Source organism: Pleurodeles waltl, chromosome 2_1 (assembly GCF_031143425.1).
Source record: "Pleurodeles waltl isolate 20211129_DDA chromosome 2_1, aPleWal1.hap1.20221129, whole genome shotgun sequence".
NCBI classification, from domain to species: domain Eukaryota; kingdom Metazoa; phylum Chordata; class Amphibia; order Caudata; family Salamandridae; genus Pleurodeles; species Pleurodeles waltl.
Genome location: NC_090438.1, coordinates 279914284 through 279927166, shown reverse-complemented (window position 1 = coordinate 279927166; position 12883 = coordinate 279914284). Strand labels below are relative to the sequence as shown.

Below are 12883 nucleotides of genomic sequence, written 5' to 3'. Positions count from 1 at the left end.
TCCGCTCAGAACCCACCGAGATCATCTGCAGCATTCCTCAAGGCTCTTCGCTCAGCCCCACCCTCTTCAATATCTACATGAGCCCCCTCGCCAACATCGTTTGCAAACACATCAACATCATCTCCTACGCCGACGACACCCAGCTGATACTCTCCCTCACCAAAGACCCAGCCACCGCCAAAGCCAACCTGCAAAATGGAATGAAAGGCATCGCAGAATGGATGAAGCTCAGCCGCCTAAAGCTGAACTCGGACAAGACGGAGGTCCTCATCCTCGGACACTCCACGTCTGCCTGGAACGACTCTTGGTGGCCCACGGCCCTGGGCACCGCACCAACCCCTTCAGACCACGCACGCAACCTCTGATTCATCCTGGATCCCCTCCTCATCATGACCAAGCAAGTCAACGATGTCTCGTCTTCTTGCTTCCACACCCTTCGCATGCTCCGAAAAATCTTCCGCTGGATCCCCGCTGAAACTAGAAAAACCGTTACCCACGCCCTCGTCACAAGCCGCCTGGACTACGGAAACACCCTATACGCAGGAACCACCGCTAAGCTACAGAATCGTCTTCAGCGCATACAAAACGCCTCCGCTTGCCTCATCCTCGACATACCGCGCCACTGCCACATATCCGCCCACCTGAAACACCTGCACTGGCTCCCCGTCAACAAAAGGATCACCTTCAGGCTCCTCACCCACGCACACAAAGCCCTCCACAAAAAGGGCCCCGAATATCTCAACAGACGCCTCTCGTTCTACACGCCCACCCGTCAACTTCGCTCAGCCAGCCTCGCCCTCGCCACCATCCCTCGTATCCGCAGATCCACCGCCGGAGGTAAATCCTTCTCCTACCTGGCAGCCAAGACATGGAACTCCCTCCCCGTTCACCTAAGAACCACCCAGGACCACCTCGCCTTCAGGAGGAGCCTCAAGACTTGGCTCTTTGAGCAGCAGTCCCCCCCCCCAAGCGCCTTGAGACCCTCACGGGTGAGTAGCGCACTCTATAAATGCCTTGATTGATTGATTGATTGATTGGTTATGCCACTGTTTGCAGGTGTGAACGTAAAAACTGCCCTTCCTGAGAAAATCTCCTTAAGCAGTGAACCCTAGGGCTGCACAGGAAACCTAAGTTAGCCCTGGGGCAAATGTTCAAACCAGACCTAACTAATCAGGCTGCAACTAATCCCGGGAAATTGATTTTTCGACGCGGTCTATTTTATACGTCAGCTCTTTACATTTATAAATCCAATCGTTTTTATTATTACTATTGGGAAAAGACAATGGATCGTTCTCTTTAAAGTACTCCTGGAGTTTCAAATGCCAAGAGTTCACAAACGTTGGTAGGCTTGTTCCCTATGTATACAGTATGAGCCTGTGTTGGCAAAAACTCATGCTGGCGAGGTTTGAACAACTTTGCATCAGGATGTATACATTTTAAGATAGTGTGCGTTGGAGCAGTCCGCTGAGTAAAGCAAGAGCTTGGGAGACGAAACATACTCGATTCCAGGCGCTATCTTTAAGTGCGTGAAAAGTATATGTACATATCTTGCTGGTAATTTCAGCAGGTGAAATGTTGCAGTTGAACGCGACACGGTCTGTGTAACTTATTATGTGAAGACACAAGGATTGCTGGGGAAACTGAAGGAGATATGTGCCTGTCAGTGTGGTACTTAACTGCGCGCTAATTTGTTTACAAAAGGTTCCTGGGAATGTGAGCGTTGCTCCCTCATTACATAGCGCCTTGCACCCATCCTCGTTGGTGAAACCTCTAACCTGGTCTACCTGTTTGAGAGCATAGCTGGCATTCCTGGCCTCCTGGGCGGGGACGCCTTGCACCTCAGCCCCTTACGGGTAAAAGCACCCGGGGGAGGCGGGCGCAGGTCAGGCACTCCGGCGCTCTCGGAGACTAGACATCCCGCAGCGGACAGAGATCCTCTCCCCGGCACAGAGACACCCGTCGCCGGCTGTGGCTTGTCTGAGCCCGGACTCAGGACCGGAGACCTGTAGGATGCTGCTGTGCGCCCAGGGCTGACCGCGCTCCCTTTGACTCGAGTGGAAGGCACGGGACGGGGGTGAGGCTGGGAGCGTCTGTTCAGTGGACCGAGGGACAGGCCGCCAGGTTGTGTCTAACAGGCGAGTACCTGCTGAGCTCCGGCCTGTCACGGGAAGGAATACAGCCTTATTTATATCCGCCATCCATGATTGTCAGAGCAGCTCGCGTGTGTTGGTAGGGGCGACAGGAGCGGCGTCGTTATCAATGATGCAGCAGGTGCAGTGGCACCGGAGCAGAGAGGGCTGATGTGCTCTCTGAACGCTATTTATTACTATACTGTACTACATAAGCAGTGGTTAAGAGTTTGTTGTGACTTCTTACATTTGGGTCCGTGGTATGTTTGCTACGCCACTGACCAGCGTGAGGAGGTGAAGCTGAAAGCAGACCCTGTGGGGGAGAAGGGGTCGATATAATTTGGTTTGGAAGGTTCTAACAGGGGCGTAGATTGGAGTGTGGGCGTTGGCACCCCCCTAAAAAATGTATTTTGTGATAAATAGTGGTGCTTTCAGTGGGGTATGATGAGGTGGTTGTCGGATTTCACCGGGACTTTTTACACACAGAGACAAAAACAAACACACCGTCTCCCCTTTCTCTGTCTAGAAAGACTTAAAAAATGTTGGTTAGTTCTCAAAATGATGCACTTTCTCTCACTTAGTCCTCCTACCAATCCGCATTCCTCTTCTTTTCCACTGCCCCCTAACCCCTTTCGTGCACCCTGCCTGTCGTGTAATGCATATTAACAAGAGGTGCCAGTCTGACTGCAGGGAAATCTGAAACTAACGCCCCCCAAGTCATACTGACTAAACGACGCCCCTGGGTTCCAAAGGCAGTTGTAGGGTAGGATCTGGGGTATCGGAGGTGCTTGTGCGACAGAATGTAAGGCAGGTTGTGATGGAGTTGGCAGGGGGGGGGGCATGCGAGGAGTTGTGCGACGGGTGAGGGTGGTTTTGGCAGGGGACGCCACGAGGGAGGTTAGTGGGAAAGCGCTGAGAGGAGTAGTCGGACTGGTTATGTGGGCGGTGGGCTGAGGGGGGCGGTATTGTGAGTCTTGAGTGGAGCTGCAAGGGATCCGGCGCGTGTATCTAGCAAGGCTTAGTGAACTTCTAAGGAGGGCTGGTGGGGCAGGCTCCGAGGGCAGTTGTAGCACAGGCTCTGTCGGAGCTGGTGGTCCAGGATGTGGAGGTGTTGGGAGTACAGGAGATCACGGGTTGGTAATGCATGACTGACGGGCTTTGGTGCGGGTTGTGAGGGGCGTCAGTGAGGCGGGCTGCAGGGCGGCTTGGAAGGACGGAGGCCGGTGACCTGGTGTGAATCGGTAGGGCAGGTTCGGGAGTGAATAGTAAGGGCAGACTCAGGGGCAATAGGCAGAGCAGGCTCCGTTGTAAATTAACAGGGCAGGTTCTGACGTAAAATGGTACCAACGGTTCTCGGGTGGATTTGTGGGGTCAGTTCTGGGTTGAATTTGTACAGCATGTTCTGGAGCGAATTAGTAGGACAACTTCTGATCTGAACTCATTGGACAGGTTGTGAGGTGCATGTGCAGGGCAGTTTCTTAAGTGAATTGGTAGGGAAACACTCTGAAAAGATGTGTAGGGCAGGATCCAAGGTGGATTTTTAGAATAGGTTCTGAGAGCCATTTGTAGGGCAAGTTCTTGGGTGGATTTTTAGGGCAGATACTCAGGTGGATTTTAGGGTAGTTTTTGTGAGGCATTGGTGGAGTAAGGAAGGGTCCGAGGTGGATTGTATAGAATGTGGTACATTGGTAGGGAAAATTCTGAGGAGAATTGTAGGATAGGTTCTTTAATGCATCGGTACAGCAGGTTCTAGGGTGGATTTGTAAGGCAGGTTATGTAACGTATCGGTAGGCGAGTTTCTGAAATGTATTTTAGTGCAGTTTTTTAGGTGAATTGGTATGGGAAGACTATGAAATGGATTTGTAGGGCAGGTCTGAGATGGAGTTGTAAGGCATGTTCTGTGAGGCACTGGCAGGGTACAGCGGGTTTGGAGGTGGCCGTGTATGGCAGGTTCTGAAGTGAATTGGTAGGGAAGGGTTTGGGGTGGATTTGTAGTATGAGTTCTGTGATGTATTGGTAGGTAAGGTTCTCAGGTGGATTGTATGGACTGTAGTGCATTGGTAAGGGACATTCTGAGGTGGATTTGCTGGGCAGTTTATGGGGTGAATTAGGGGAAGAATCTGAAGTGATTTTGTAGGGCAGGTGGATTTGTAGAGTAAGTTCTGTGAGGCATTAGTAGGGTAGAGCAGGTTCTGAGGTGGATTTGTAGAGCAGGCTCTGAAGTGAACTGATGGGGCAGATTCTGGGTGGATTTGCAGGACAGGTTCTGTGATGCATTTGTAGTTGTAGGGCAGGTTCTGAGGTGGATTGAAGGCTGTGCTCTGTAATGCCAATGCGTGGTAGGTTCTGGGGTGGCTTGTACGGTAGGAAAGGTTCTGGGTTGGATTTGTTTGGTAGGTTCTGTGATGTTTTGGTAGGGAAGTTTCTGATGTGGATTGTATGGTCTGTAGTTCATTGGTAGAATAGGTTGGGGTGGGTTGTAGGGTAGGCTCCATAATGCACTGGTAGGGCAGGTTCTGAGGTGAATTGTAGGGTATGCTCTGTAATGCACTGGTAGGACAGATTTTGGAGTGGATTTATAGGCTAGATTCTGATGTGAATTGATAAGGCAAGCTCTGGTGTAGATTGCTGAGATAGACAAAGGCAAATTGATAAAACAGTGCCCACTATGGGCCTATTAAACAGGAACACTGGGAAAACATGGTATCCTAGGGACAGTGAGGCTGAGAATAGGGTAAGTGAGGGAATGTTTAAATAAGGCACTAAATAAATATAGGTAATTGGTGTTCAGTGAAGAAAAGAGATTTGGTAAATGCGGTGTGGTTAATGGAGATGACTGAGAAGAAAAAACAGCCGTACAGACAATAGAAAAGAGGCTGGCAGTGTGAGCACATTTAACTTTAGTGGCATGAGGGGAAAGGTGCATAAAGTTAAGTAAGCAGAAAAGCGAAACTCCTGCTTTTTATGGCTATGAGCATAAACAGAGAGGTCTGGTGCAAACTAGCAGACCAGGCCAAACACGCCATATGACTGGTGAGGATGGGGTAAAAGTGAAGGTGGGGACCAGATTGGGGGCGGGAGGTATAGGCCGGAGGGGAATTTTATCACCAACTGTTATCAGAGGTATAGCACCAGAGAAACGGACTGAAACTCGTGATTTGAGGATTAAGAGATACATAACTTTTAAAAGACTTGAGGTGGTTTACAAGATAGTTGTAGCAATGAGCATCATAGTGGTGTAGAGACATATCGAATGTGGGGTCATTGGGAACCAGGCTGCTGAGAGAGTCAAAAGATGAGATCATGGGGTGAAGAGCAATATTTGCCGACAAGCCAAGCTTTAGTCATGTGAACCTGCAACAGGTGTTTGTCCATGTCTGACCCACTCAATGGTGCCCATTCCAGAATTGGATGACTTGCACAACCCATGATTTCCTTCTCAGGGCTTAATCTGTGCTATCAGAATTAGATCTGCATCTTCCAGACTGGATCCCCATCCTCCAAACTGGATCACCAGTCTTGGAACTCTTTTATTCAGAGTGAATCTCACTTTTGACCTCTGTATTTTGAGCTTCTTAACTGAATCCCCATACTCCCAACAGCAACTCCATTCAAAGAACTGAATCTCCATACTCAGAACTGGATTTCCATCCTCCATATTGGATCTCTTTCACCGCGACTGCATCTCACATATTAACACTGGATCTTCACCCAGAAGATTGAGTATCAGATATGACTGCTTGATCTCCAATCTCATGAATGCATCTCCATCTTCTGTAGTGGATCTCCAGCGTATTTAGTGGGCCCTTATCCCTGTGAGTGTGTCTCGCACAGGACAGGATCACAGGGCCAGCCTTCTCAGGACTGGATTCCTTCATAATTTAGTAACCTACATTTCAGCACTAGATCTCCTCAACATCATCAATCATCATATCTCAGTCATGAAATTCCTTTTTACCTCTGTATCTCATTTGCAGGATTATAATTTGAACACCTGCTCTGAACGTCACAGCACAGCATTGACTCTCTGCCCACAGATGTAGATCAAACTCTGCTTCTGTGGATGACATATGTTGTGATGTTATGTAATGTATTCTTGCACTCAAGATGGCCAGGGATGCACAGTTCAAACAAGGTTCCTACAGCTGATCCCAGGTTCTTACAGGACAGAACAGCCTTAATTTCAGCCAGAGGCTGCACATGGGGCCAACCGGCACTTATCTTTGGGGACTGGTACTTATTTCTCCCCAACATAATTAGAACCAGAGCAAGAGAGAGAAAAACATAAAAAAATATGAAATAAGGTAGAACAGAAAAAAAGTGAAAGAGAGAGGAAACAGGGAAGAAAAAAAAACCTGCAAGAGTGAGATAAAGGTCAAGGAATGTTTGTTGTTGGATGAAAGAGGCGTAAAGCGAATCAAGACTATGCAGCCTCGTAATGCAGCAGGCTTGACATTTGGGTACTCAGGTCACAGGCATCTGAGGATCTTTGATCACCAACACCTATTGGTTTACAAATTAAGTGCTGTCAAATTGGGTTCTCGAATTCACACCGTAAATTTGGCTAACACAGAGGTTATCTCTCACAGCTCAAACCAAGCTTAGGATTGTATCTCGCACCTAAAGCCTAGGTAACACGGCTGAAGTCAGGGTCCTACATTTCATGTCATAAAGTTACAGCTCTTCGCCAGCTATTATAGCTCCGGCTTGGGTCTCACAACTCAGGCCAGACTAGAACGACTCAGTCTCAGGTATTGCAGATTAAACTGGACTATCAGAGCTGAGTCTAGTTTCTCTGACCTCAAGCTGTGCTAGCATACTTCAGGCTGGGATCTCACAGGCCAGCCCAGGCTAGCAGAGTTCATGCTCACTTCTAACACCTGATGCAGGAGGCTACAGCAATTGTAGTTTTTCACTGCTCCTAAGAGATGTGACAGACCAGCAAGTTATTTCTCCTTTTTTCAGCAGGGACGTCATCTTTGTAGGTTCACAGTTCTCGGATGTGGTCCCTCCCTTCATTTGCTCTCACTCATTTATAACCCTGGCTATGAAAGCATGCCTTAAGATTATTGGCACAGGCAACCACCTCATCCATAGGGGCCACTCAAACTTTCCTGACTGCGCTGTGCCATGCCCTACCAAGAGGTGCCTTGAGGAGCTTCAGTTTACAGGATTGCACTATATACCAATTTCATCAATGAATCATGTTATATTAGGAGATTTATAAAACGTCTGGTTACTCCAAAAGGAGTGTCCATGCACTAACGGTTCACAAATCATGGACCATCCGTGAACCGTGAGACATACCTGTACCACACTGCCTGCCCTCGACAGAGACAATTCTTTCTGTAGCTCCTTCCTCGCACACACATTTAGTTTCTCTTTCTTTGCTCGAGGTTTTGCTCGAGGCCCAGGTTCAGGTCTCACTAGTTTGTAGAACTACATTCCTGGCTGTGTCCAAGAAACACAAAAAGCACAGAGGGCCCACGCAGGCGGAAGTACACCACACAAGGAGCCTGGAGGAGCGGGTCGATCAGGTTCAAGTGTGACAGTTGGTGAGCGGGGCCCAGCGAAGGGTCTGAGTGAAGACGCCTCAGGCACAGCCTAAACCCACGCGCAGGGCAGGAGATCTGCACAGATAAACGTATCATCCACCATTTTACCTTTGTGGCAAACAGGAAAAAGTTGTCTGAATTTTCAAAGACACTTCACGCCCAACGAGGTGGCGCGTGAGATGAACTACAATCAGCCTGCTTTGCCAAGGGTACAGGAAGGAGGAAGCTAAAATGTGTCCTGTTAAAAGAAAACAGGCCTCTCAGCACTGGGCGAGCACTCCAGTGGCCGGGGTGTGACCCAGAGGCAATAGACCAGCTCTGCCTCTGGTCGGCCCATGGTGGCAACACCGAGCGGAGTGCTCAGGAGCTGCCCACAGTGCCACTGCCGGGAGACAAGAGAGGGTGGCCCCAGGTCTGAGGACATTGGTGCTGTTCAGAAACCAAGCCAGATTAATGTTCAGAGATGTTAGGTGTACAAGGCAAGGAGTAGGTATCCCATTTACTCGGATTTGGTTAACCACAAACAAAGCGATGTGCTATCGTCCTTTCGCATTGTAGCCAGCCACCTGTAGAGCGCGTGGCAAGTGTACCACTAGGAATCCTTCAACTGAGCTGACACCGGTGGAATTGGCATCGGAGCAAAGGCCCAAATGTTATGTTAGGAGATTTATAAAGCGTCTGGTTACTGTAGCGCCATTTCCGACTCAGTAGTTTCTTTTAATAGCTTCTTTCTGAAACTAGCATGTGAACTCAATGGGTTCCTGACAGAAAAGCTCCTAATCATATCTTTGCTGGGGGAATGTTCGGGGTAGGAGGAGGGGTGAATGTACACCTACACCGAGGACTACTTTAAATTAGGTGGCTTGGCAGAAGCTGGTGCTCAAATGACGTTTTGGACGCTTTACCACCAAACTTTAAATGGGGGTCCCAAGGCTGCCACTTAAAGGTGTGTGGCCCAGCTGCAAAAAATGAAAAAATAGTTGTAGCTCATGCCACCAAAAAGCTGTTGTAGCAAATGCAATACAGTTTTGGACACATATGTGGCACACTACGGATGCGAGTTGGATGCATGAATGAATGAATAACCTTACAAGCAAATGGATGAATCAATGGGTGGCTGGGCAGAAGAACATTCAAACAAACGATTGATGCGGGGTATTGTAAAGCATAACCCGGCAAACTGAACTACATCTGAGCAACTATGTTATGTGGAGGGCACCGCGTTGACGCACTTTAAGTAAGGCTTTCACCCGAATGTGGCTATAAAGGGTTCAGAAAAAAGAACAAGTACTTTATTGGCCCACAAATTGGCCAAGAGTATGTCCTGGTGCCCCGTGTCACGTTTCTGCAGAAGGGGCCGGTAGTTTGAATAAGTCCTGTGCGGGAAGCGATAGGCCTTGATGCTAGTGTGCATGACAGACCTACGTGTGATGTACTGAAGCAGAGAACGGAGTGCACAAACAAAAAGTAGGGGAGCTCTACTCCAGGATGCAACGCCGTAGGTCATTATCTGTTGTGAAACAGTCTGTTTTATAAAGAAAAGTATGGAAACTATTTCTGTAAAATAAAAATAAAGAGTGGGAATGTCGTTCCCAATAGATCCAATCGACCACTGTACGGAAGACCCTATTGGAGTGTATTGCGGACCTGACAGTTATGTGGTAACTACTGTTGACGCAGCTGTGCATTACGGGCCTGGGTGTGAGGGCATTTACAGCTGAGTATGGATTGCGCCCTGCTTGTGATGCTCGGCGTCTGGGTGTGTGCTACAGACCTGGGTGTGATATGCTAGAGGCCCCTCTGTTGGTGTTTATTAGAGGTATATGGTGTGCAAAGGGCTCCTTTGCAGTATATTACAGGGCTGCATGCGTGTATTGAAGGATCGTCGTCGGCCACTCCCAGGGGGCAGGACTTGATTTGAAAAGGGCCCTGTGTGCCGCATGACTGGGGCTGCTGCCGGCCTCTCACCGAGGCGCTACATACCCCACTCTCGCCCTCTCACCCTGTGGAGGTCACCGGTCCTTCACGGCTATCAGGGCAGATCCCAGGCTGCCGAGTGAGACTCTCTGGACTACCGATGCGAGTACAGGGGTTGACTGAAGGAATCTGCATTTATTTAGGGTACAATTCCAGGGCACTGGGCTATCTGAGTTAACACAACATGCAACATTTCAGAGCAGATCGCCGTATGAGCATGAGGCAAGAGTCAGATTAGATAATCTTTGGACTAATACAATGGACTTCTGCACCGATTTAGAAAGGAAACAATATTTGCAGTGATCCAACGGTGCAAAACTGCATTTTTATATCGGTTGGTCCATTCAGATACAAGCTGTGCGTGGTGCAGTATTTCTCTGCACAAGAACAACCTTCCTTTTCCTGAACAAAATCATTTTCAGTGTTATATGTAACTATTTGTGTGCGTCATTGATCGTATTCTCTTCTTGCTTCCTTTAAGCGTCTCTAATCCCTTTCATCCTACCTCAGGTTTGCTTTTCTTGGTGTTTCCCCTTCCTCTACACCCCCTGGCTATTCTTCCTCATATCCGTGTCCTGCCTCCATGTTCCTCATCTCTGCCCCTGCAATATTCGGCTCTGTCAATGAAGTTTCGCCTGAATCAAGCCTAATTCTGGCTCCGACTCGGTCTTTATGCCACTGGGATGTTCGAGCCATAATAGAGCCGAGCCAAGCATCCCGTACACTGCCCCTACAGTTCCCCAATACAGTTCTAAAAACATTTTCATCTCAGAACAGGTCATCTGGAAAGCTGCTTGCTTGATGTGTGTGTGCGTCTGTCCGCCACTGAGCTGCAGTTTACCCGTTTCTCGATGAAAACTGGTAACTGTCGAGCAACCTCTGGCAACCTCTGTGAGATTTCAGTCCTTTGTTTTGCTTATCAATAGCCGGCAGTGAGGTACTGAAGCTCCCCCGCTTTGCTGTTTGTTAAGTCAGTGGCATGAACCATTATTAGCCTGAAACACTCCCCTGTCCTTTAATGGAAAAGGAAGCAGTCACGAGCAGGGCCGGTCTTGGTGCTGGTGGTGCCCTGAGCCGCAGTGTTTGTGGGCACCTCCCACCATGGGCGTCCACAGTGGGGAAAACGGGGGTGCTTGCCCCCCCACCCCAGGATTTAGGTACAGCCTGGTGTGCAGGCTCACAGTGCAGCATAACACTAGGGCTGCCGTAGTGTTACGCTGCTTTCACTAGTACTGGCCCAGCCCCTGCTGAAAACAGTTTGGGGTGCCCCCTGGAATCTTTTTTTGCCCAAGCCCCCCAGTGATTATGTTCACCACAGATTCCCTCCTTATCACCCTCAAGTCGCCATAACCACATCTCTGACAAAAGCAGTACCCACTGACCTATTTATATGATATGCACTTTGTGATCTGCATGGTACACGTTCTTTACAGCACGCATATTAATCCTCTTAAAACTTGCACTAGAGAAAACTCTGATCTCTCTCCAGGCAGAACATTAATCACCAGAGTTATCTTGACATTTTTGATTGTTGCTTGAAAACTGCCAGCGTCAAGAAACGGCAGCAGGTGCTTTTAAAAACATAATATACTTGCAAACACAGCACCCCAACCAGAAGTCATCACCTGGTGCGGTAGCACCTGTCTCACAGCCCTAGAGTCGCCAAGGTCATGAGATATTCATCCAGTGGCTCAAATGCACAATGTCTATGCAGGAAACGTGGGTTCAAATATCAGCTGCCCCACTTGATGAAACTGTGTGCTCCTAGGCAAATGACTTACTTTACTGTGCCTCATTTTTATTCAGTGTCAAATCCAAGAGCATCTTGCAGAAATTCAGTTCAGGATGTGTGCTATATAAAAATCTCACTTGAATATGGTTTACTAGACCATAATTTATCCCAAATTTACCAACAATATTGGCCATTAAAACAGAGTGCATGACATACTGACATCTTTTGGTTCACTCATGGCAGTGACGTCAAAACATTGTGAGGAGGAAGTTCATTTAAAAAAAAAAGTGAAACAATTGTGCTCAAGAAAAAAGATTTCAAACACTATCATATTTTTAGTTTTGCTGTGTCATTTGCATGCCAAATATAAGACCTCAGCGCGTGCTATAGTGCCTAGAGGCATGCCAGACCCATAACTCAGCTCTGGCTCAGTATTCACTATGAACTGCTGGCTTGCCCACCACAACTCAATAAGAGAGCTTATGGTAAATGCTAACTATGTTTGATGGATATTTGGTGTCACATCAGTGCTTTGAAGAACTCTTCACCAGGAACTAACTGTAAACCAAAATCAGTCGTGGCAAAAATGTTCAAACTGTCCGCAAACTGCAGAGACTGAGGTTAGAATGGATCCATCGACACTGAGTCATGGCAGCCATCAGGCTCTGAAAACAGCCCCCCAGGCCTGTAGCCTCTTGGGGAAATGACCGAGTGGCAGAATGGCTAGTCCGGCTTGGTTTTTAAGTCATCAGATACAAGCCTATATTTACAAGATATTAACGTTCACCACTTCACTCTCCTCATTCCGTGACGCACTCTCCAGATTCCCAGCTTTGGTTCTACATTCCCCAGCATTCCCTCAAAATGGTCATTCTTGTCTTCCACCTCTTTAGATCAAACTAATGGCAGAGACGACATGTATTTTACAAATATTGTAGTTCATGCCCTGCAGAGGTGCAGAAACACATTCGCGGTTGGGTAGCACTAGGGGTGTGCTTGGATGGAGACCATTGTGTCTATCATGTGACCTCTATCAGTAGTGTTTGATGTGTGCGAGGACAAGGGTTGTGCTCTTACTGTGGTTTCTGTTGTTGTGCCTTGCCATGGAATGAACCAAAAGCAGTAAGACACAGGACACTAATGCCTCAGTTACAAGGAGCTGGTAAATTCTGATGGGCCAGGTAATGGGCCCATTTAAATGAGAAGTTATGTTTAACACTGAGATTTTGGCTGCTGTGTGAGTGAAACTCCAGTTGAAAATATGCAGGAATCAGTCCAGATGCTTGATTGTTTTTCCCCCAAAAACCTTTAATCCCTGGAAGCCCCTATAACGGCAATGCCGAGCAGCCAAATATTGGGGACAGGCCACTCATAATGAGGGCCTTCGGCTTACAGATGTGGAGAGAAAGTGTGTGGATGCTGTGTGGCCTGTGTGGTAAGTGTTCTACTGTGCGTAGATAGGCAGAGGCTACTCATATAGGGTTGCACCA

At 48.2% G+C, this 12883-nt stretch overlaps 1 protein-coding gene across 1 annotated transcript in view; it reads left to right on the top strand.

The window, feature by feature from the left end:
* The first annotated feature begins 1856 nt into the window (after window positions 1-1856).
* The window catches only part of VGLL1 (vestigial like family member 1), a 43757-nt gene continuing 32730 nt past the window's right edge, over window positions 1857-12883 (top strand). The window contains exon 1 of the mRNA XM_069212456.1: window positions 1857-2135. The gene's annotated coding sequence lies outside the window, so the exon portion shown is untranslated. The remainder of the gene's footprint in view (window positions 2136-12883) is intronic.